The sequence below is a fragment of the Aquarana catesbeiana genome, linkage group LG07 (assembly GCF_042186555.1).
Source record: "Aquarana catesbeiana isolate 2022-GZ linkage group LG07, ASM4218655v1, whole genome shotgun sequence".
Lineage (NCBI taxonomy): Eukaryota > Metazoa > Chordata > Amphibia > Anura > Ranidae > Aquarana > Aquarana catesbeiana.
In genome coordinates this window covers 267,176,302-267,200,490 of record NC_133330.1, presented here as the reverse complement: position 1 = coordinate 267,200,490, position 24,189 = coordinate 267,176,302, and the positions used below count along the sequence as shown (strand labels likewise).

Below are 24,189 nucleotides of genomic sequence, written 5' to 3'. Positions count from 1 at the left end.
TTCTTTATAATGTGACAAGAATTAAGTAGTTTTGCTGCTCATATTCACACACACTTCTCACAAAGTTTTATTTTTGTTTTTTTATTGGGATTCCCTGAATATATTGTTATTAGTTGTCACATCTGACAGAATTTTTTTTTTTATTAAATTTTTTGGGGGATTTTAAGCCTTTTTTTTTTTGAATGTTTGAATTTTTTCAAAGGCTGATCTTTGTTCAATGTTATTGTTATTTTTACTCCAGAATATTTTTGTGTGTGTTTTGTGTGTCAAGTTACCCCAACACCATTGATATCTTGTATTATTTAATCTCAAGGAGATTGTTTGGTGTTGGTGTCCCTTGTTCATTTCACATTGTATATTTGAAATGTACCTGAATCCTCACAAACAAACTGTCCTTTTTGAAGTAAAACACATAGGAGAGTATAATTCAAAACAAAAATCCTTTATTAAGGGCTCAGAACCAAACAAAGAGGAAGGCAACACTGGATCAACAGGAGAAATTAGCGAAGCCTGGGACCCCCACGGCAGACATCAATTCTTGAACATCAAAATTGGTGGCCTGTGGAGTCCATTTGTAAGGGAGGGCAGTCTGATCCAGAATTCGCAGAGATCCGGATAGCAGCAGATGACATCTGTGTCCCCAGGCTGTGGTACCACAAGAGGCTGCATTTTTTGGCCGACCAGACTGGATCCAGGGTCCTCACTTTCTGGTCTTCCTTTCACGCTTCATTCTGGGCTGTGGCTGTGCAGTTGTAGATGTGGCAGGAGGAGGAGTAGGACCTGGAGGAGGACTGGGAGGACCTGGAGGAGAAGGAGGAGGAGGACCTGCAGGAGGAGGAGGAGGACCATCGCAAAGGTGTGTCTGAGCTGTCATTTGGCCCCTCATACCTTTGTTAAGAGACTTTTAGGAAGCTAGTTGTTAGGTAATTTGGACAGGGTAAAATCCCCAAATCCTCACCAAATTTAATAGGTACGATGCCCGGCGGGTGTGGAGAGGCGACTCTTTGTACATCTTGCCGCATATATGCGTTCCTTGATCATCCGATCGAGGGCGAATACTGCTGTGCAAAATGTAAGCACATTGTTTCCCTGGAAGCCCAGGTTCTGAATCTGGGGAAGCAACTGTCAGCACTGAGAAGTCCCTCCATACTAAAGGTGAGCCAGGAACGTACACGGCAGGTGCCGGCAGGGGCCAGCACAGAGGCGGGTGGAGACAAAGAGGTGCAGGCACTAGCAAAGAGTAGATGGGTGACAGTCAGGAGGGGTAGAGGGGGAAGTACCAGGGAGGCCGATCCAGGACTGGAGCATCCAATAAGTACGCTCCATTGAGTGACATTGGTGTAACCAGTCAGGGACCAGCACTGCTGGAGATGAGGGACTCTCCTAGCTGCCAGGGGAAGAACTCCTCCAGTGAGAGTGGGGGGGCAGCAAAGGGAAAGGAAAGACAGATTCTGGTGGTAGGGGACTCAATTCTTAGAAGGACAGAGAGGGCAATCTGTAACCAAGACCTGAAGCGCCGAACAGTATGTTGTCTACCGGGCGCTCGGGTTCGGCACATCACGGATCTTGTGGACAGATTACTGGGAGGGGCTGGGGAAGACCCGGCTGCCATGGTGCACGTTGGCACCAATGACAAAGTCAGAGGCAGATGGAGTGTCCTAAAGAACGATTTTAGGGACTTAGGAGCTAAATTGAGGAAAAGGACCTCCAAGGTAGTGTTCTCAGGAATACTACCGGTACATCGAGCCACACCAGAGAGGCAGAGGGAGATTAGGGAAGTAAACAAGTGGCTGAAGAGCTGGTGTAGTAAGGAGGGGTTTGGGTTCCTGGAGGACTGGGCCGACTTCTCAGTCGGTAACCGGTACTATAGAAGGGACGGACTGCACCTAAATGAGGAGGGTGCAGATCTGCTGGGAATGAAGATGGCCAAAAAGTTAGAGGGGTTTTTAAACTAGGCGATGGGGGGGGAGGGTCCAGAGACAGTGATAGCCAGCGCGGAAGATATTCCAGAGGGTAGTATTGGGGGCATTAGTGGTAGGTTAACCAAAGCACAAAAACACAAGGTGAGTATAGTAGCAAGTCCAAGTTGCAATCTTGAAACACCCAATATGAGGACAATATGCGACCGGTCTAAACTATGTGGCATGTTCACCAATGCCAGGAGCCTGGCAGGCAAGATGGGTGAACTAGAGATACTGTTGTACAAGGAGGATTTGGATTTTGTGGGAATTTCAGAGACCTGGTTCAACAGCTCTCATGATTGGCTGGCAAACATTCAAGGGTATACCCTATACCGCAAGGACAGAGAGGGTAAAAAAGGGGGAGGGGTATGCCTATATATCAAGAATAATGTACAAGTGAATGTGAGAGATGACATCACTGAGGGGGCTAGGGAGGAGGTGGAATCTTTATGGGTAGAGCTCCAAAGGGATGAAGCTAAGGGGAAAATAATACTGGGAGTATGCTATAGGCCCCCTAACCTGAGGGAGGAAGTGGAGACGGATCTCCTATCACAAATTGGATTAGCAGCAAGGATGGGAAGTGTTATCATAATGGGGGATTTTAATTATCCAGACATAGACTGGGCGGAGGGAACCATTCATTTAAGGCTCGCCAGTTCCTTAGTGTCTTGCAGGACAATTTTATGGGTCAGATGGTAGACGCACCAACTAGAAATAAAACATTACTAGATCTACTGATTACCAACAATACAGACCTAATAACAGATGTGGAAATACGGAGCAATTTAGGTAACAGCGATCACAGGTCAATTAGTTTCAGTATAAATCACACAAATAGGAGACATGAAGGGAACACAAAGACACTGAATTTCAAAAGAGCCAACTTCCCTAAACTACAAACCTTGCTAAAAGGCATAAATTGGGATAAAATATTAGGAACAAAGAATACGGAGGAGAGATGGGTTTGCTTTAAGAGCATATTAAATAAGGGCATTAGCCAATGTATCCCATTGGGTAATAAATTTAAAAGAGCGAACAAACATCCTGGATGGCTTAACTCCAATGTAAAAATGCATATAAAAGCAAAGGAGAAGGCCTTCAAAAAATACAAGGTTGAGGGATCATCCACAGCATTCAGAATTTATAAAGAATGCAATAAGAAATGTAAGGGTGCAATTAGGTTGGCTAAGATAGAACATGAAAGACACATAGCGGAGGAGAGCAAAAAAAATCCCAAGAAATTCTTTAAGTATGTAAACAGTAAAAAAGGGAGGACAGACCATATTGGCCCCATAAAGAATGAGGAAGGACATCTGGTTACAAAGGATGGGGAGATGGCAAAGGTATTGAATTTATTCTTCTCCTCAGTCTTCACGAGTGAATCGGGGGGCTTCAGTAACCAAAACTGCAGTGTTTATCCTCATGACACAACACAGGAAGCACCTACATGGTTAACAGAGGACGTAATTAAAATTAGACTTGAGAAACTTAACATTAATAAATCACCGGGACCAGATAGCTTGCATCCGAGGGTACTTAGGAAACTCAGTCAGGTGATTGCCAGACCGTTGTTCCTAATTTTTACAGACAGTCTATTGACTGGAATGGTACCAGCTGATTGGAGAAAAGCCAATGTAGCACCAATATTTAAAAAGGGCCCAAAAAACATCCCTGGGAATTACAGACCAGTTAGCCTAACATCAATAGTATGTAAACTCTTGGAGGGGATGATAAGGGACTATATACATGATTTTAGTAATAAGAATGATATCATTAGCAGTAATCAGCATGGATTCATGAAGAATCGTTCTTGCCAAACCAATCTATTAACCTTCTATGAGGAGGTGAGTTGCCATCTAGATAAAGGAAGGCCCGTAGACGTGGTGTATCTGGATTTTGCAAAAGCATTTGACACAGTTCCCCATAAACGTTTACTGTACAAAATAAGGTGCGTTGGCATGGACCATAGGGTGAGTACATGGATTGAAAACTGGCTACAAGGGCGTGTTCAGAGGGTGGTGATAAATGGGGAGTACTCAGAATGGTCAGGGGTGGGTAGTGGGTTTCCCCAGGGTTCTGTGCTGGGACCAATCCTATTTAATTTGTTCATAAACGACCTGGAGGATGGGATAAACAGTTCAATCTCTGTATTTGCAGACGATACTAAGCTAAGCAGGGCAATAACTTCTCCGCAGGATGTGGAAATCTTGCAAAAAGACCTGAACAAATAAATGGGGTGGGCGACTACATGGCAAATGAGGTTCAATGTAGAAAAATGTAAAATAATGCATTTGGGTGGCAAAAATATGAATGCAATCTATACACTGGGGGGAGAACCTCTGGGGGAATCTAGGATGGAAAAGGACCTGGGGGTCCTAGTGGATGATAGGCTCAGCAATGGCATGCAATGCCAAGCTGCTGCTAATAAAGCAAACAGAATATTGGCATGCATTAAAAGGGGGATCAACTGCAGAGATAAAACGATAATTCTCCCGCTCTACAAGACTCTGGTCCGCCCGCACCTGGAGTATGCTGTCCAGTTCTGGGCACCAGTCCTCAGGAGGGACGTACTGGAAATGGAGCGAGTACAAAGAAGGGCAACAAAGCTAATAAAAGGTCTGGAGGATCTTAGTTATGAGGAAAGGTTGCGAGCACTGAACTTATTCTCTCTGGAGAAGAGACGCTTGAGAGGGGATATGATTTCAATTTACAAATACTGTACTGGTGACCCCACAATAGGGATAAAACTTTTTCGCAGAAGAGAGTTTAATAAGACTCGTGGCCACTCATCACAATTAGAAGAAAAGAGGTTTAACCTTAAACTACGTAGAGGGTTCTTTACTGTAAGAGCGGCAAGGATGTGGAATTCCCTTCCACAGGCGGTGGTCTCAGCGGGGAGCATTGATAGCTTCAAGAAACTATTAGATAATCACCTGAATGACCACAATATACAGGGATATGTAATGTAATACTGACACATAATCACACACATAGGTTGGACTTGATGGACTTGTGTCTTTTTTCAACCTCACCTACTATGTAACTATGTAACTATGTAACTCCAATATGAGCGCCTCACACAAGACTTGTTGGCCCTCCTCCATCCTCTGCATTTTATATGCAATGACGGCAGCAATGTCCTCCTCCACGGTCTGTCGTGCTCCCAGGACCTCTGTAGCCCTCCAAAAGAGTCCTCCGGTAGCCTCCTCTAGGGCACTCCTCCTACTGCCACTTTCTCTTTTCAGGGGGGGTGGAGGAACCTGCAGATCAGCCAGCCGGCTCGGCCTGGCCACCTCCTGGCTGAGACTTCACTGTGTATGAAAAAGGGACATGGTTGTAATGTTTTGCTTCATCAATCACAATCCTAAATTAGTACTCCAAACTAACATCTAGTTAACATCATTGATTGGACAAGCAGAAATATTTAGAGGAATGCTATACCTGGCTCAATCTGGGCTCCTCCACATGTTGCCTGGAAGGCCCAGGTTGGGCGTCAGAAGCCTCAGCCGGGGGGGAAGGAAGCGTGGAAGGAAGACTGGAGAGGGATGGCCTGGGTTCAGTCTGGCCTGCCAGAAAATGCAGCCTGTCGTAGTACAACATTCTGGGGACATAGATGTCATCTGCTGCTCCGGATCTCTGTGAATCCAGGACTTTCTTGCGCTCCCTTAGATATGTGCTCCTCAGGCCACCAATTAATATCTTTAAATAGGTGATGTCTGCCGTGGGGATCACCTGCTTCACAATTTCACACAACTGCACCAGTGCTGCCTTCCTCTTTGCTTGGTTCTTGTAATGGGGGTGTTTAATCTCCCACAGACATGGCAGCTCCCTTAAGATATCTATGAATACTGACATGAAGTCATTGTCTTTCACTAAGATATCCATGTTCACTGCAAGACACAACACAAGACAAAGCCTAATGCCAGACAAAACTTTCCTAATCTTGTTACAATATAGGCTTCAATGTAGAAGCAGTATAGGCACAAGTTTGTCTCTTACCTTTGTTCTTATGATCAGCGCGTCCAATGCTCCTTCCTCCACTCACAGATCGTACGTAATACGCACGCGTGTTACGCTTTATACACACTGCGCATGCGTGTAACTCCGCCCGCCCCTGACGTTCTTTCTAGTCTATTCCCCGCCCCTTTTCGTTCGGCGCAGTGGGGGAAGAGCACATGGCGGAGTCACAGCAGGTGCGTGCTAATTGCAGGAACGAGGAGGAGGAGGAGGAAAGCCCAGATCCGGACACGTCCCGATCCAGAAGGAGACGTTTTAAGGCCACAAATATGTCCTTTTGGGAGATGTTGGAGATGGTCGACATCATGAAGAAGTCCGACTATGACGGAAAGTATGGGCCTTACCCCAACCCCAATATCAGAAAGGCAAAGATCATGGCGAAAGTGGTCAAAAGTCTGCAGAAGAATTTCGGGGTACGACGATTGAAAGATCAGCTCGGGAAGCGGTGGTCGGACCTGAAATTGAGAGAGCCCGAGCAGTACCGAAAGATCCGGAGAGTGCTGCAAAAAAGTATGTAGTTGTGCTGTGTTCCTATTCTTTCTGTCTTTAATGCGTTTGTGCTGCTCCATATGCTTTTCTTAATTGTACAGTTTAAAAGGGCAACATTAATGTTCATGGGCCCATTATTCGTTCGTATCAAACATTTTTCTTTCGGCCTCTAAAACACCATTGTTTAGGCCATATGCATTTTCCCACATTTTTTTTGGGCCTACTTGGATGCCAAATAGTTGTTTGTGTAGATGGGTTTGTTACTAGAATGAAATGCCAACTAGATTGTGTGTAAGGAGAGGACACTGAGCAGCTGTTTTCACATCTGGACACTGGAGCACTAGTGTGGGACACAAGAACACCATTTTTATTAGGGGGCCACACAGGTGCTCCAGTGTATACTATAGGGGGGTCTCCATCTGTGAAGCTTGTACTAAACAGGTAAAGTATTGCAGCTTGACAAAGGCCAATAAAAAAAATACATCTTGGAACTCGGCTAAAATAGACAATTGTACCCCACTTCCAAGCAATGTTTCCTATTTCTAGTTCTGCCATCAAATATCTGTGTGCTAATTATACCATTTTTGTTTTACATAGGGGAGAAAAGACTCGGAGGACACCCCTCATCCGAGGAGACCACAGACCCCCCACCTCTGGAAGAAGGGGAACTAACACCAACCCAAGAAGAGCAGGAGGAAGAAGAAGATGTGGTGGAGATTGGCACCACAACAGGTGAGTGTCTGCGACCACAGGCTCAGGTAAAAGAGATGGATGGTGGCAGATTTTTGAGACCTGTTTTTGTTTTCTTTCTCTCTTTTTAGGTGATCGTGATGTTGTGGATCCAGAACGTTTCACATCAGAAAGTGCCCAGATCCTGATCAGGGAGATCATGGGGTGTAATGTCGAACTGCAAAACATACAGCAAAAAATCAATGATGTTATTAAAAAAAATAACATCATTGATGTTTTGGGGCGAATTTAAAACCCAACAAAATCACTTTTTGGATTGTGGTCCAATCTTTTAAATATTTTTGCAATGTTTTGAAAAGCCAAATTTGGAGGATGCACACAGTGTGCCAACATGTGCTATCTGCCATCACGGGAGATCAATGGACGCGTTTTGGGGGTGCAACCCCTTCCTTAATTATAAAGTAGCGTTGAGGAAGGGCTTGCTCCCCCAAAACACATCCCTTGATCCTCCCTGATGGCAGATAGCACATGTTGACATTCGTAAATTGGTGTGCATCTTCCAAATTTGGCTTTTCCAGGGGTGATTTCCCCCCATCTGAACGCTATATCAAACCCAGTTCCTAAATACTGATGTCTGATATAGCCTTCAGGTTTTACCTAATGTGAACTTTGTAAGTTCAAGTTTTTTGGCTTTCTTGTTGGTTTTACACAGGCCTGTTTTATCTGAAATGGACATTTCGATTTTTGATAATGCTACTGCAAAAATTGTTATACAACAAACATGTTGGTTTGTTTTAAAAACCTTTGGTAAATGCACACGTGATTGTGCAGGTATAAAAAAGTTGCTTACTCAAGAATGTGTGGATTATTGTCTCAACTCTACAATACAACACTTTTGGGGTGATGTAATTGCTGTTTTCTGCAAAAATGGGTGTTATTTCCTAAGGGCAAATCCTCTTTGCACTACAAGTGCAGTTTCAGTGCAGTTGCAAGTGCACTTGTAGTGAAATGTGTTTTTGCATTTAGGAAATAACAGCCAACAGTGCTTTGTATAAGGTTACACAATCACAACATTTTCTGGACTCAACACATTTCTGTCAGGGTCAGCTAAAACAAACACAAGCAGTAAATGTCCACCAAGAATTTCTATTTTTTTTTATTATAAAAAGGCTTCACAGATTGTCTGGCATATTGATAGCCCCCCTACCCGCAAATAACTCCAGGTAGCGTAACCGGAAATCACGGGCACTCAGGGAGGGCAAGCCAGGACGGCCACTTTCAAGCGCCGTCAGTGTGGTTTGATGTAGGATTCCGGCCTCAGGCCCAACTGAGCCAGCATAGTTGGCCGAATGTTTCCTTAAAAAGTTATGGAGAACACAGCATGCCAGTATAATATGGTTCAGTTTATACTCCGCCATATGGATGGGTGTCAGAAATAGTCGGAACCGGCTGGCCAGGATTCCAAATGTGTTCTCCACCACTCTTCGGGCTCTGGCCAGCCGGTAATTAAAAACCCTCTGTTCCGGGGTGAGGGTCCTCATTGGGAATGGCCGCATCAGGTGGTCCCCCAGCGCAAACGCTTCATCAGCAACGAACACAAATGGGAGTCCTTCAACATTGTCCCCTGGAGCTGGCAAGTCCAAGCTGCCATTCTGGAGACACCTGTAAAACTCCGTCTGGGCGATGACTCCACCATCGGACATCCGGCCATTCTTCCCCACGTCCACATACAGGAAGTCGTAATTAGCCGACACCACCGCCAACATCACTATACTATTGAACCCCTTGTAATTATAATAGTACGACCCCGAGTTGGGTGGTGGGACGATGTGGACGTGTTTCCCATCAATTGCCCCTCCGCAGTTAGGAAAGTCCCACCGCTGGGCAAAGTGGGAGGCCACAGTCTGCCATTCCTGTGGCGTGGAAGGAAACTGTTGAGGAAAAAACAATAAACATTACTAAATAATGGGTATTACTTGGAACAGCCCCTCCTTAGTTACGCTAATGGCAGACCACTGGACAGGTAAGAAGTGTCATAATACAAAGATATAAATACACATTGTACACATTTGAGGACATTTGGACATTCTGCTATTACCTATCAAGATAATAATAGAATACAAAAACTTGAAACAGTACCATTGGAAAGTATACAGGCAGGCCCTTGCACTACATGCTTTGGGCAATTCATCCATAAATCTGACCAGTAAAGAGATGGGTATAGTGTGTATGGGTTTGGCAAAGTCAGCAGATAGATGATTGAGGATACATAGAGAATTGGGATCAGCTGACTTAGCAGTTGGGGGAGGGAGGGTTACAAAAAATTATTTGGGGACACCAACAAAAAAAAAGCCTCTGGCACTCTGCCAGAATTTAAATCAAAAATAACATTTCCAAACATTTTAGGGGGTGTTTGGGGTAAAGCACTACTATAGAGCTGATAAAATACATTGTTAAGTGACTACATGAGGTGAATATAGGCCAGGAGACACCATGCTGGGGAGGTTATTGAAGGGCAAATATGTATGAAGGACCTAAAATAATAATTACATAAAAATCCAGCATGCATGAGAACAAAGGGGACATTCACAGCATATTACAATCATGGTAATTAGGGAATGAGGAAAGAAATACAATATATTAGCAAACATTAAATACAATAAAATGTGATATAAAAGGATAAAAATCTTACCTTCATATACTCCTTCTGCAGGACCTGGATGATGGCAGAACAGGTCTCTAGGATGATGATACCCAGAGCCTGGGGGGAGATGCCTGTCGAGAACTTCAAGTCCTGCAGGCTTCTCCCTGTCGCCAAATACCGCAGGGTAGCGACCAACCTCTGCTCCGGAGTGATGGCTTGCCTCATGCAGGTATCCTGCCTGCTGATATAGGGGGTCAGCGAAGCAAACAAACTGTGAAACACGGGGTCCGTCATCCTGAGAAAGTTCCTGAAATCATCATGATTATTCTCACGGATCTCACAGAGCAAAGGCATATGAGAGAACTGGTCATGCTGAAGCAACCAATTCTTGGTCCATGAACTCCTCCCCACCCTGTTCATGGACTGGACTTGTGTCAAGGTCAGGACCCCAACACCAAGCCCCCGCACAGCACGAACTCTACGAGGAGTACGCATACGAAACATGGCTAGAAAACGGTCGGCTACTCAGAACGAAGTAACAGAACACACTGAAGAACAGCAAGGCCTGTGAAGAGTGACCTGAAAACCAGTAACGAACGAACAAGAATACAATGACTACTTAAAGTCACGCGGAACTTGCTTGCATGCACTGAAGAGCAGATACAAACCCACAAGCACAAACTGAACGGCAGAAAACGATCTGAAAGCCACGAGTCTGAAAAAGCGCAAATCGTCTCTCACCAAACTTTTACTAACACGAGATTAGCAAAAGGAGCCCAAAGGGTGCCGTGCTTGGTTCTGAACCGGCCTTTTCTAGTCCCGTCGTACGTGGTGTACGTGACCGCGTGGTTGGCGATCGGAAATTCCGACAACTTTGTGCGACCGTGTGTAGACAAAAAAAGTTTGAGCCAACATCCGTCGGAAAAAATCCTAGGATTTTGTTGTCGGAATGTCCGAACAAAGTCCGACCGTGTGTACGCCCTATAACTGTCACAAACTGACACCAATGCAGTAATCAGAAAAAAAAACTGCTTGGTGTCAGTGTGACAGTGGGGGGGGGTGATTGGGGGGTGATCAGGGGGTGATCGGGGGGTAATGGGGGTGAAAAGTATGCCTGGCGTGTTCTACTGTGTGTGTGTGTTGTGCACTTACTCAGATGTGTCCTCTCCTCGGCGCCGGAACGGAAAATACAGAGCCGAGGAGAAATGACATCACTTCCTCTGCCGCTGTTTACTATACAGCAGCAGCGGAAGGATTTCATTGGCTGGGAGCGATCGTGAGGGGGGCCACGAATGGCCTCCCCCTCACCTCTGATCGCTCCCGGACAGAAGCCGACCGCCTCGGGCACTGGGGTGGGGTCCGATAGGTACCTGATTTTGCCTGCTCGTGCCATTCTGCCGCAGTATATCTGCGTGAGGCGGTCGGCAAGTGGTTAAGGACAAACTGTCACCATATCCATTCAGGGCAAAGTGACAATGTCTGTGCAAAGGGAATTCCCCGACACACTGATACTCACTTTGCCTCCCTCTCCACTTCTTCCTCCATCACAGTTGTCTCACAATCCTCCATGTGAGACACTAGGGGGAGCAGTGATATCACTCCTCTGTAATGATTAATTGCTAGAGCCAAGCACTGTCACTTGGTAGAAGGTCACATCCCTCATACCTAAAGCACAGGAGATTTTCACTGGCTAGTAGCAGCTCTAGTGGGTGAGGGTAGGTAGAGTGATGACAAGGTAAGTATCAGTGCATCAGAGAGGTCATCTATCTCTTTACAGCAGAACTTTACCCCTGAACAAACATTTTCCAGCATCCAGACTTTTTATTGCAGAGACTGGAGGAGATTTACTAAAACTGGGACACTCATAATCTGGTGCAGCTGTGCATATTAACCAATCAGCTTCTAATTTCAGTGTATTCAATTAAAGGGTAACTTTCATGGCAAAAAAAATATCAAATAAAAAAATAATATAACATATACAGTTGTGACACAAGTCATATTGTAATTGAATGTTATTAAAACTGACCTTTCCTTATCAATCTGCAGCACTGACATTTTCTGTAAAATGCAATATGGCTACCTGGAGTTGTTCTGTGCACAGATGGTGTACAGAATGCCCCCCAGAAATGTAGATTCCTGATTGTGTGATTGGCTTACTGATTTTCTCAGAAGTCTGCACTAAGACACAAGTCAGATTTTGAGCATCCCCTGCAACAAAAATTACATTTTTGGTGTGATACTCTCAAAGGGAAATCACGTCTAAAGGAATGCAGGTCCTGCAGCCTTCCTCATTAGAGCCGTGCATGGAATAAAGATTCCATACAGACACAGACAAACAAACAGCAATTTACTCAGAACAACAAAAGGTAGGAATCTGCAACAAAGTTTGTTAAAATCCCTGCAATGTACATAGATCACCCAGAGGGGAATGTTTTTTTTCCTCACCAAAAGTGGAGTTACTCTTTAAGCTTTGACAATAGAACTTAGAAGCTGATTGGTTACTATGCACAGCTGCACCAGATTCTGTGTACAGCAGTTTTAGTAAATCTCCCCCACTATGTCTCTTCTTCTATAAAACATTCATACCTGCCTGCTCACAAACTTTCTTTAAATGCAAGTGGAGGTCCACCCTAAAAAAAAAAAAAATATTATATTAATATTCTCAAAAAAATATATAAAAAAAACATTTGAAAAAAAAATGTTTTTACTTACCAGAAACCCCTGTTGCTAGGCAGTCTTCCTAATCTGCCTCTTCCTATTCCGCGGCACTGTTCCTTCACTTCCTCCTCTTCGGGAGTTGCCCTGTTGTCTTCTGTCTTCTGGGACTCACGCATGCGCGGTAGGAAACAGACAGTGAAGCCGCAAGGCTCCACTGCCTGTTTCCCTTCGTTAAGATGGCGTCGGCGGCACCCGATCCGATGGACGGATCGGCCTCGGGGGCCGACATCGCGGACTCACTGGACAGGTAAGTGTCCTTATTAAAAGTCAGCAGCTACAGTGTTTGTAGCTGCTGACTTTTAACAAAATAAAAATTGCGGCTGGAACACCGCTTTAAATGCACAGCTCAGTGTACTTCCTCAGTGCTGAAAATAATTAATTCCTGTGCATGTGTGTGGGAATTACATCATCCTGACCCAGCCAATCACGTGATTAAAGATGACAAACCTTGTAGAAGACCAGGTGAAGATGTCAATGCTGGTGAGGGAGTTCCTGGACAACATTGGAGCAGAGGTAAGTATTGGAGGGTTAGGTTTCCCTTTAACAAAGATTCCAATATCAGAACATGACAAGGTTTGAAACTTTATTTTAATGAATGCTTACCCTCAGATTCCATCAATAAATGTGAAATGTTACTGGTATTTGTTTTCAGTTAGTAATGCATTAACTTTGTACAAGCAAATTTTTATTTAAAGTGACAACTTTAGGTGCATGACTTAGACTTCTGAGTTCCATAAGGAAATGATTCCTAATGGCTGCACTTCCAAAAATCCTTTTATTAAAGCTTCATGACTAATGACTAATGACTAAGCGCTAACATTTGCGTGAAACGCATCTACTTCTTTGTCTCCTGCTCCATCTGTCAACCACTGATCATATGATGCTTCAATAAAAGGATTTTTGAAAGTGAAGTCATGCAGAATCATTTCCTTATGATACACAGCATGCGAGCTGGGCTAGCACCTGACTACTGCATTAAGGTGAAAAACCTTAACCATTTGCCGACCGCCTCACGACTATATACGTCGGCAGAATGGCACGGGCAGGCAGAATCACGTACCTGTACGTGATCTGCCTCCCGCGGGCGGGGGGTCCCATCGGACCCCCCCGGTGCCCGAGGTGGTCGGCTTTGGTCTGGGAGCGATGAGAGGCGAGGGGGGAGACCATCCATTCGTGGCCCCCCCTCGCGATCGCTCCCAGTCACTCAGCTTCTTCCTTTGCTGCTGTATGCTGTATGCTGTAAGCAAAGGAAATGATGTCATCTCTCCTCGGCTTGGTATTTCCCGAGGAGAGAAGACATCAATGTGAGTGCACAACACACTACACATACAGTAGAACATGCCAGGCACACAAAACACCCCCGATCCCCCCCGATCCCCCCCAATCACCCCCCCCCCCGTCACACTGACACCAAGCAGTTTTTTTTTTCTGATTACTGCATGGTGTCAGTTTGTGACAGTTAGTGTGGTAGGGCAGTTAGGATTAGCCCCCTTTAGGTCTAGGATACCCCCCTAACCCCCCCTAATAAAGTTTTAACCCCTTCTGATCACTGTATTAGTGTCGTTGGTGATGCTAGTTAGGGAGGTAAATATTTAGGTTCGCCATCAGCGTTTTATAGCGACAGGGACCCCCATATACTACCTAATAAATGTTTTAACCCCTTAATTGCCCCCTAGTTAACCCTTTCACCACTGATCACCGTATAACCGTTATGGGTGACGCTGGTTAGTTCGTTTATTTTTATAGTGTCAGGGCACCCGCAGTTTATTACCGAATAAAGGTTTAGCCCCCTGATCGCCCGGCGGTGATATGCGTCGCCCCAGGCAGCGTCAGATTAACAGATTAACTAACAGTTTTTTTCGTAGCATTTTGGTGAACTGGTAAGCACCAGCCCCAGGCGGCGTCAGGTTAGCGCCAGTACCGCTAACACCCATGCACACACCGTACACCTCCCTTAGTGGTATAGTATCTGAACGGATCAATATCTGATCCGATCAGATCTATACTAGCATCCCCAGCAGTTTAGGGTTCCCAAAAACGCAGTGTTAGCGGGATCAGCCCAGATACCTGCTAGCACCTGCGTTTTGCCCCTCCACCCAGCCCAGCCCATCCCACCCAAGTGCAGTATCGATCGATCACTGTCACTTATAAAACACTAAATGCATAACTGCAGCGTTCGCAGAGTCAGGCCTGATCCCTGCGATCGCTAACAGTTTTTTTTTTTGGTAGCGTTTTGGTGAACTGGCAAGCATCAGCGGCCTAGTACACCCCGGTCGTAGTCAAACCAGCACTGCGGTAACACTTGGTGACGTGGCGAGTCCCATAAGTGCAGTTCAAGCTGGTGAGATGGCAAGCACAAGTAGTGTCCCGCTGCCACCAAGAAGAAGACAAACACAGGCCCGTGGTGCCCATAATGCCCTTCCTGCTGCATTCGCCAATCATAATTGGGAACCCACCACTTCTGCAGCACCTGTACTTCCCCCATTCACATCCCCAACCAAATGCAGTCGGCTGCATGAGAGGCATTTTTATGTCCTCCCGAGTACCCCTACCCAACGAACCCCCCCAAAAAAGATGTTGTGTCTGCAGCAAGCGCGGATATAGGGTGACACCCGCTATTATTATCCCTCCTGTCCTGACAATCCTGGTCTTTGCATTGGTGAATGTTTTGAACGCTACCATGCACTAGTTGAGTATTAGCGTAGGGTACAGCATTGCACAGACTAGGACACACTTTCACAGGGTCTCCCAAGATGCCATCGCATTTTGAGAGACCCGAACCTGGAACCGGTTACAGTTATAAAAGTTACAGTTACAAAAAAAAGTGAAAAAAAAAAAAACACAAAAAAAATATAAAATAAAAAAAAATAGTTGTCGTTTTATTGTTCTCTATCGCTCTATTCTCTCTCTATTGTTCTGCTCTTTTTTACTGTATTCTATTCTGCAATGTTTTATTGTTATTATGTTTTATCATGTTTGCTTTTCAGGTATGCAATTTTTTATGCTTTACCGTTTACTGTGTTTTATTGTTAACCATTTTTTTGTCTTCAGGTACGCAATTCATGACTTTAAGTGGTTATACCAGAATGATGCCTGCAGGTTTAGGTATCATCTTGGTATCATTCTTTTCATCCAGAGGTCGGCTTTCATGTAAAAGCAATCCTAGCAGCTAATTAGCCTCTAGACTGCTTTTACAAGCAGTGGGAGGGAATGCCCCCCCACCATCTTCCGTGTTTTTCTCTGGCTCTCCTGTCTTAACAGGGAACCTGAGAATGCAGCCGGTGATTCAGCCAGCTGACCATAGAGCTGATCAGAGACCAGAGTGGCTCCAAACATCTCTATGCCCTAAGAAACCGGAAGCTACGAGCATTTCATGACTTAGATTTCGCCGGTTGTAAACAGCGCCATTGGGAAATTGGGAAAGCATTTATCAGACCGATCTTGGTGTGGTCAGATGCTTTGAGGGCAGAGGAAAGATCTAGGGTCTAATAGACCCAAATTTTTTCAAAAAAGAGTACCTGTCACTACCTATTGCTATCATAGGGGATATTTACATTCCCTGGGATAACAATAAAAATGATTTAAAAAAAAATGAAAGGAACAGCCTAAAAATAAGATAAAAAAGCAAAAAAATAATAAAGGAAAAAAAAAAAAAAGCACCTCTGTCCCACCCTGCTCTCGCGCTAAGGCGAACGCAAGCGTCGGTCTGGCGTCAAATGTACACATCAATTGCACCATGCATGTGAGGTATCACCGCAAAGGTCAGATCGAGGGCAGTAATTTTAGCAGTAGACCTCCTCTGTAAATCTAAAGTGGTAACCTGTAAAGGCTTTTAAAGGCTTTTAAAAATGTATTTATTTTGTTGCCACTGCACGTTTGTGCGCAATTTTAAAGCATGTCATGTTTGGTATCCATGTACTCGGCCTAAGATCATCTATTTCTATTTCATCAAACATTTGGGCAATATAGTGTGTTTTAGTGCATTAAAATTTAAAAAAGTGTGCTTTTTCCCCAAAAAATGCATTTGAAAAATCGCTGCGCAAATACTGTGTGAAAAAAAAAAAATGAAACACCCACCATTTTAATCTGTAGGGCATTTGATTTAACAAAATATATAATGTTTGGGGGTTCAAAGTAATTTTCTTGCAAAAAAAAATAATTTTGACAAAAAGTGTCATACAAAAAAAGTGTCAGAAAGGGCATTGTCTTCAAGTGGTTAGAAGAGTGGGTGATGTGTGACATAAGCTTCTAAATGTTGTGTATAAAATGCCAGGACAGTTCAAAACCCCCCAAATGAACCAATTTTGGAAAGTAGACACACCAAGCTATTTGCTGAGAGGCATGTCGAGTCCATGGAATATTTTATATTGTGACACAAGTTGAAAAAGACACATTTTTTTTTTTTTTTTGCACAAAGTTGTCACTAAATGATATATTGCTCAAACATGCCATGGGAATATGTGAAATTACACCCCAAAATACATTCTGTTGCTTCTCTCACACATCTACTCAGGAGAAGCAGCTAAATGTATTTTGGGGTGCAATTCCACATATGCCCATGGCCTGTGTGAGCAATATATCATTTAGTGACAACTTTGTGCAAAAAAAAAAAAAAGTGTCACTTTCCCGCAACTTGTGTCAAAATATAAAATATTCCATGGACTCAACATGCCTCTCAGCAAATAGCTTGGGGTGTCTACTTTCAAAAATGGGGTCACTTTGGGGGGGTTTGTGCCATCTGGGCATTTTATGGCCTTCAAAACTGTGATAGGTAGTGAGGAGTGAAATCAAAAATTTACGCCGTTAGAAATCCTGAAGGCGGTGATTGCTTTTCGGGGCCCCGTACGCGGCTAGGCTCCCAAAAAGTCTCACACATGTGGTATCCCCATACTCAGGAGAAGCAGCTGAATGTATTTTGGGGTGCAATTCCACATATGCCCATGGCCTGTGTGAGCAATATATCATTTAGTGACAACTTTTTGTAATTTTTTTTTTTTTTCATTATTCAATCACTTGGGACAAAAAAATTAATATTCAATGGGCTCAACATGCCTCTTAGCAATTTCCTTGGGGTGTCTACTTTCCAAAATGGGGTCATTAGGGGGGGGTTGTACTGCCCTGCCATTTTAGCCCCTGAAGAAATGACATAGGCAGTCATAAACTAAAAGCTGTGTAAATTCCAGAAAATGTACCCTAGTTTGTAGACGCTATAACTTTTGCGCAAACCAATGAATACACCCGTATTGACATTTTTTTACCAAAGACATGTGGCCGAATACATTTTGGCCTAAATGTATGTCTAAAATTGAGTTTATTGGATTTTTTTTATAACAAAAAGTAGAAAATGTAATTTTTTTTCAAAATTTTCGGTCTTTTTCCATTTATAGCGCAAAAAATAAAAACCACAGAGGTGATCAAATAACGTCAAAAGAAAGCTCTATTTGTGGGAAGAAAAGGACGCAAATTTTGTTTGGGTACAGCATTGCATGACCGCGCAATTAGCAGTTAAAGTGACGCAGTGCCAAATTGTAAAAAGTGCTCTGGTCAGGAAGGGGGTAAATCCTTCCGGGGCTGAAGTGGTTAAGGGTTTAGAACCACTTTCATGATCTATAGTTGTTGATTTCTGGTATTTCTCCCATCCAACTGAGTTCCAGCCTGACACACTAGCATTTGCTGTCTCCACGCAGTATTCTCATGCATAGTATACCACCAAGAGCTGTCCTGAGCTGGTTGTTTTATGGCTAAAAGCTGACATAATCTTTTTGAACTCCTTGCATTAAAAGTAGGAACTATTCATGCAAAAATAGTTGTTCCTCTATCATTGCTTGTTGTATTAGAGCTTGTTACTGACAGTTTGCAAGAGAACTCAGTGTATTTGAAGCAGCACTGATTGACAAAATGAGATCTCTATTTCTACGTGACTATGTGACTGTTTTATGTCCTGGTTCTGACAAAATTCTTTAACCATTTTTGGACCAAGCCTATTTTTGACACTTGTTGCTTACAAGTTAAAATCGGAATTTTTTGATAGAAAATTACCGTATTTATCGGTGTATAACACGCGTCGGCGTATAACACGCACCCCAAGTTTAGGAGGGAATTTTAAGGAAAAAAACTTTTTAAGGAAAAAACTTACATTTAAATGCCCATCAATGCAGCCTTGTCGGTGTCATCTGCAGCCTTGTCAGTGTCCATCTGCATGCTTGTCCAGTGTCATTTGCAGCCTTGTCAGTGTCATCTGCAGCCTTATCAGTGACATTTTCAGCCTTATGAGTGTCCACCTGGAGCCGAGCGCCGCGATATACATAGATAGCCGAGTGTACTCGGCTAGGTTCGGCTAGCTACGCTCACAGTCACGCCCAGTCCCTGTGTTATATCCATCATAGGGCAGGACTGGGCGTGACTGTGAGCGGAGCTAGCCGAACCTAGCCGAGTACACTCGGCTATCTATGCATATCGGCGGCCGGCTCGCTCCGCTCACAAACAGCGGGGGAGGATCGGCGGGGATCGGCATATAACACGCACCCGCGATTTACCCCTCATTTTAAGGGGAAAAAAGTGTGTGTTATACGCCGATAAATATGGTACTTAGAACCCCAAAACAATATTTTTTTAGCAAAGACCCTAGAGAATAATATGGCAGTCATTGCAATATTTTATGTCACACGGTATTTGCGCAGCGGTCTTTCAAACGCAATTTTAAAAAATATATATATACTTTTTTAATTAAAAAATAAGAAAACAGTAAAGTTAGCTTAATTTTTTTGCATATTGTGAAAGATGATGTTACGCCCAGTAAATAAATACCTAACATGTTATGCTTTAAAATTAAAAACATGTCATACTTACCTGTTCTGTGCATTGGCTTTGCACAAAGCAATCCTAATACTCTTCTTCAGATATATCCTGCTATTGCTCTTGGCTCTGCCCCTTGCCCTGCCAAGTCCCCCCATAGGAAGCCGCTTCCTACGGAAGCACACATACAGCCTTAATCCCAAGCCAGGCCATTTATATTGATTCAGATACACAGCCCAGCTTGGCCGCTCCCCCCGTTCGTTGCTTAGAGGCTTTGACTGAAAGCAGCAAGAGTCAATGGTTCCCTCTGTTCTCAGCCAAGCCTGTGAGACATGAGTGTGGCGGGAGTCACTTTGGGTGGGGGGTTTGTGGAACCCAGCTTACCTTGGAGAGCTCTGGAAACTCTGTGTCCAGCTGCCCTGGCCCCTCCTATGTGTAAGTTACCCTGTGTCCATGAACCCCAGTCTGATCTGTGCTAGTTGGACTCGCTGTGCAGCCACACTGGAATGTTGTATATATGTATATATTGTATGTTGTCTCATGCTGTTGGACTCTTTGCTGGGATCCTTTGGTGTGTGGCTGTGTCCCATTGTTCTGTTGTGTCTGTCTGTCTTAGGAGAAGTGTATTATGGGATGAATGTTTGTATTTGTGTTCCTGGCATGTAAACCGGGGGCAGGGCAGAGAGGGGGCGGGAATCCCTCCAACAGCCCTCCCTGCTGATAAGGTGCTCTATTGTTCAAATGTTGGATTGGACAGTTTATCCCATCCTGAATCCAAGGGAGGGGGCATTGCCCCTGATTTGTATATGTGTTTGTACATGTGTTTGAATAAATAGTCTGCTGTTTTCACCCTACAATGAGTTACAGCTAATGACTGGGTGCTCTGAGGGATCTTGGCCCGTGTGGTAGCTGACAGAGGAAGCATTTACAGTGGACAGACTCATCTTGAGTACGGGGGTCTGTCACAATGGGAGAGGAGACAAGAGCTGCTGCAGAAATGCACCACACTGGCTCGAGATCCGGCTAAGGTAAGTATATGGGGGGCTGCTGGGGGAGCTACTATTAAATTTTTTTTTTTACCCTAATGCAGACAATGCATTAAGGTAAAACATATTTTACCTTTACCACCACTTTAATGCTGTAGTACTGAATGCCTTTTGTTTTGTTGTTTATTGATATAACTAATTTAAATGTATTTTCTAGGTGCATTTTGGACTTCAAACGTAGCAAATAGAACAGCATGCATGAAAAACAAACAAAATATATAAAATCAAATTATGAAATATACATTTGCTGATTTTATTTCTTTTATATGCACAATGTTCTTATCTGTAACTTTATTCTCTAAGCAATAAATGTCTTTCAAATTATTATATTGTGTGTAGTTGTGTTATTTTTTACCCAGAATATTTAGAATATGATGTAAAGTATAACATTTATTATTTGGGAAGGCTAACTTCTGGATATTTCAGTATAAGGTTTGTACTATATTTTTAACATGATTCTTGACATAATTTAACTGTCCCTAAGTTTTAATTTAAAAATGAAAGTCTTGCCTAACATCTCTCATAGAATTTACCCTTAGCAGTCATAAATAAATAAGCAGTAAATAAATTAGCAGTATATAACTACGTTATGTAAGGAGATTTCAAATACACATCACAATAATAATTATTTTTCAAAGTCAGGTTTAGTTAACTATGGATAACATACTACCGATAATAGACCCCAGATAATAGACCACAGATAATGTCCAATGGTACCAAGCACAATTTGAACATTTCTGCATGGTCTCCATAGGCTAGACATGTGCAGAACAAAACAAATTGTTTTGTTTCGATCTATTATTTAAATAATTTTGTTTAGTTAAATTTATTTAATTTGTTTTCAGAAATTGTTTTGTTGTCATTGAATTCAAATTTATTCTATTTGAAATTTGAGTTTCGGAAGACGGTTATATTCTTTCTAATTTATTCTAGTCTATTGTTTTTTTCTATTCTAATCTCTTATTTTCTATGCTAAACTATTCTATTCTAATTCAAATTTATTCTATTCAAATTTTGGAAGATGGTTATATTCTTTCAAAATTGTTTCTATACTATTGTTTTTTCTATTCTATATTATTCTCTTATTTTCTATTCTACTCTTTTCTATTATATTATTTTCTATTATATTCCTTTATATCCTATTCTATAGTATTCTATTCTTGTTTCAAATTCGATTTCAAATCTATTTTCAAATTTGTTTTTAAATTTGATTTCAAACTTGTCTTCTAATTTGTTTTAGAATTTGAAACAAATTTTGTTTCATTATTTCAGATTCGTTTAAATTAATTACTATTGTAATTTGGAAATTCGAATACATCCAAATCTCCAGATAACAAAAAATGTGTCTGAATTTTGATTTGAAACTAAATGAACTGCACATGTCTACTATAGGCACTGGATACAGAAGCAGAGCACAATCGGCCCTGGCCTCCAACACTCTCCCAATGGACTTCTTGCTATTCAATGCAGTGCACATGGTTTATTTATTTTATTTATTTCAGGTTACTTATATAGCGCCGTCAATTTACGCAGCGCTTTACATATACATTGTACATTCACATCAGTCCCTACCCTCAAGGAGCTTACAATCTAAGGTCCCTAACTCACATTCATACATACTAGGGATAATTTAGACAAGATCCAATTAACCTACCAGCATGTCTTTGGAGTGTGGAAGGAAACCGGAGTACCCAGAGGAAACCCACGCAGGCACAGGGAGAACATGCAAACTCCAAGCAGGTAGTGTCACGGTTGGGATTCGAACCAGCGACCCTTCTTACTGCTAGGCGAGAGTGCTACTCACTACACCACTGTGCCGCTCCTACACCACTGTGCCGCCCCATGGTTGAACTTGGCCTGTTGGCAGGCCTCAGAAATACCTGTCATTGCTCCCATTTAAGCCTGCAATAACTTATTATTAAGTAGTCCATCCAGTAGGCTATTAGTGTTAGGTAAATTTAGATTTTTGGCTAAGGGAGGCAGTAATCCTTTGTTCTAGGTTCTGCTGGTGCAGGTTCAGCTACTTTACCCCTGCATCCTGCTGAGCTCTGATATGATGTGTGGAAAAGCTTTGACCCTGGTCTGCGTATTCATGCCTCTTTAGCTAATCCCTGGTCAGGAGAGTGGGAAACCAGCAAGGGGTTGAGAGGGGTATAAATAGGCTAGGACCCGGAACAGCTTCCTCTTGTTCTTGGGGGAGTAAGACCCACCCTGAGGGTTGTGGCATCCCTGAGAGAATACCTACAGCTTCAAATAGTTATTTTTGGGTTCCAACTCCTGCTTGGGCTTAGTAACTTCTGGCCTAGCCTCCTGTAAGCACATCAGAGGATCCAGGACACAGGCAACAAGTACAGAAGATGACTGGTACCGCAGGAGGCAACACAGTATACAGGACAAAGCGAGTACCTGTCATGTGGATTCCAGAGACTTTTCTTTGCTCTATTTGGGAGAGCTTACTGCAGTACATCTAGGACTATATTCCTGTTGAGGAGTTCCTGTTTGAAATCTAATTAACCTTCACATTCAGGAGGGTTGTTCTGACCCTGAAGGAGCAGATCAGATTTAGAGTTCTTCATTACACTTTGTTAGAAGTTTTATTGGAGTACAGATGAACATCAATTTGCCGCCAATTAGTCGCTGATCAGCTTGTGCTGTGTCTAATCACCCACCTATGTAAAAATGATATGCAGTGCTCCAAATAGCATTATACCTTTAAAGACACCTTTTAATTATGATTGCAAACACAAACACCACTGCTACATGCACTCACATTTTTTGTGCAACAGTCTGCACCAAAATGACAAGCTTAATTTGTTTCAACATCTGTTCCGTGGTAACTATGGTATCACAGTTGTATCAAGCGTCTCTTACCTGCCTGGTACCTTTACATAACCTTACACCTCTGCACGGCTAAAGAATGTTCCACCTGAAAGCTGTCAGAATGTGAAAAACAGTACATGCCTTGTCCACACGTTTAGTAGTTCCGGCTCCCTTAAAACAAGCAGGCCTACTGGAAAATGCTTAGAACACAATGCTATAGTTCCTGGCCTGACAGCACCAGGACTGAGCGACGATAGCAGGAAAGAGTACCTGCAGTCTAGGCTGGTCAGGGAAGAGCTGCGATCGCTGCAGAGAAATGTCCATGCCACAGTGGCAGTGGTCTGGGAAGCCTGAAGCTTGTTGCGTAATGTTGCTGGCAAGTGTAATCCAATAAACATAAACAATGAATGAATATTTTAGCCTCCTCTAGTAAATCAGTCACAATTTCAGGTATGGTCCAGATGGAGCACACACCTCCTTATATTATATTTTGCAATATTATTCTGCACACAATTTTAACTATTTACTGATAAAAGAATTACTATCTATTGTCTTTATATCAGTTTCATACATTTCATACTTGAGACTTCACATTTAGAGAGAGAAAGAGAGACAGCACGAAAAGGCAAAATGAATCATCTTCTTCAAAGGATTGCCAACTTACTTCTATTTTTTGTGGAAAAGGGAATTGGTCCTGGGTCCAATTCTGTTTAACGTGTTCATAAACATTATGGAGGTTGGAATAAATAGTTCAATATCAGTGGTTGTTGGTGATACAAAACTAAGCAAGTCAGCAACTTCACTAAAGGAAACAGCAACATTACAAGAAGACTGATGGTATTTAATATTGAAAAATGTAAAGTAATGAACTAGGAAGCTAAAAATTTGGATGCAAGTTACTCACAGTGGGGAAAACATATGGGTGAAATGAGGATGGAAAAGGATCTGGGGATCCTAATTGATCACAGACACAGCAATAGCACGCAAAGCCAAGCTGCCATAAGCAAGG

The 24,189-nt window shown here is 43.0% G+C and overlaps 1 protein-coding gene across 1 annotated transcript in view; it reads left to right on the top strand.

The window, feature by feature from the left end:
• The window catches only part of LOC141102545 (uncharacterized), a 73,080-nt gene extending 52,399 nt beyond the window's left edge, over positions 1-20,681 (top strand). The window contains exon 15 of the mRNA XM_073591470.1: positions 20,518-20,681. The gene's annotated coding sequence lies outside the window, so the exon portion shown is untranslated. The remainder of the gene's footprint in view (positions 1-20,517) is intronic.
• Positions 20,682-24,189: the final 3,508 nt, after the last annotated feature.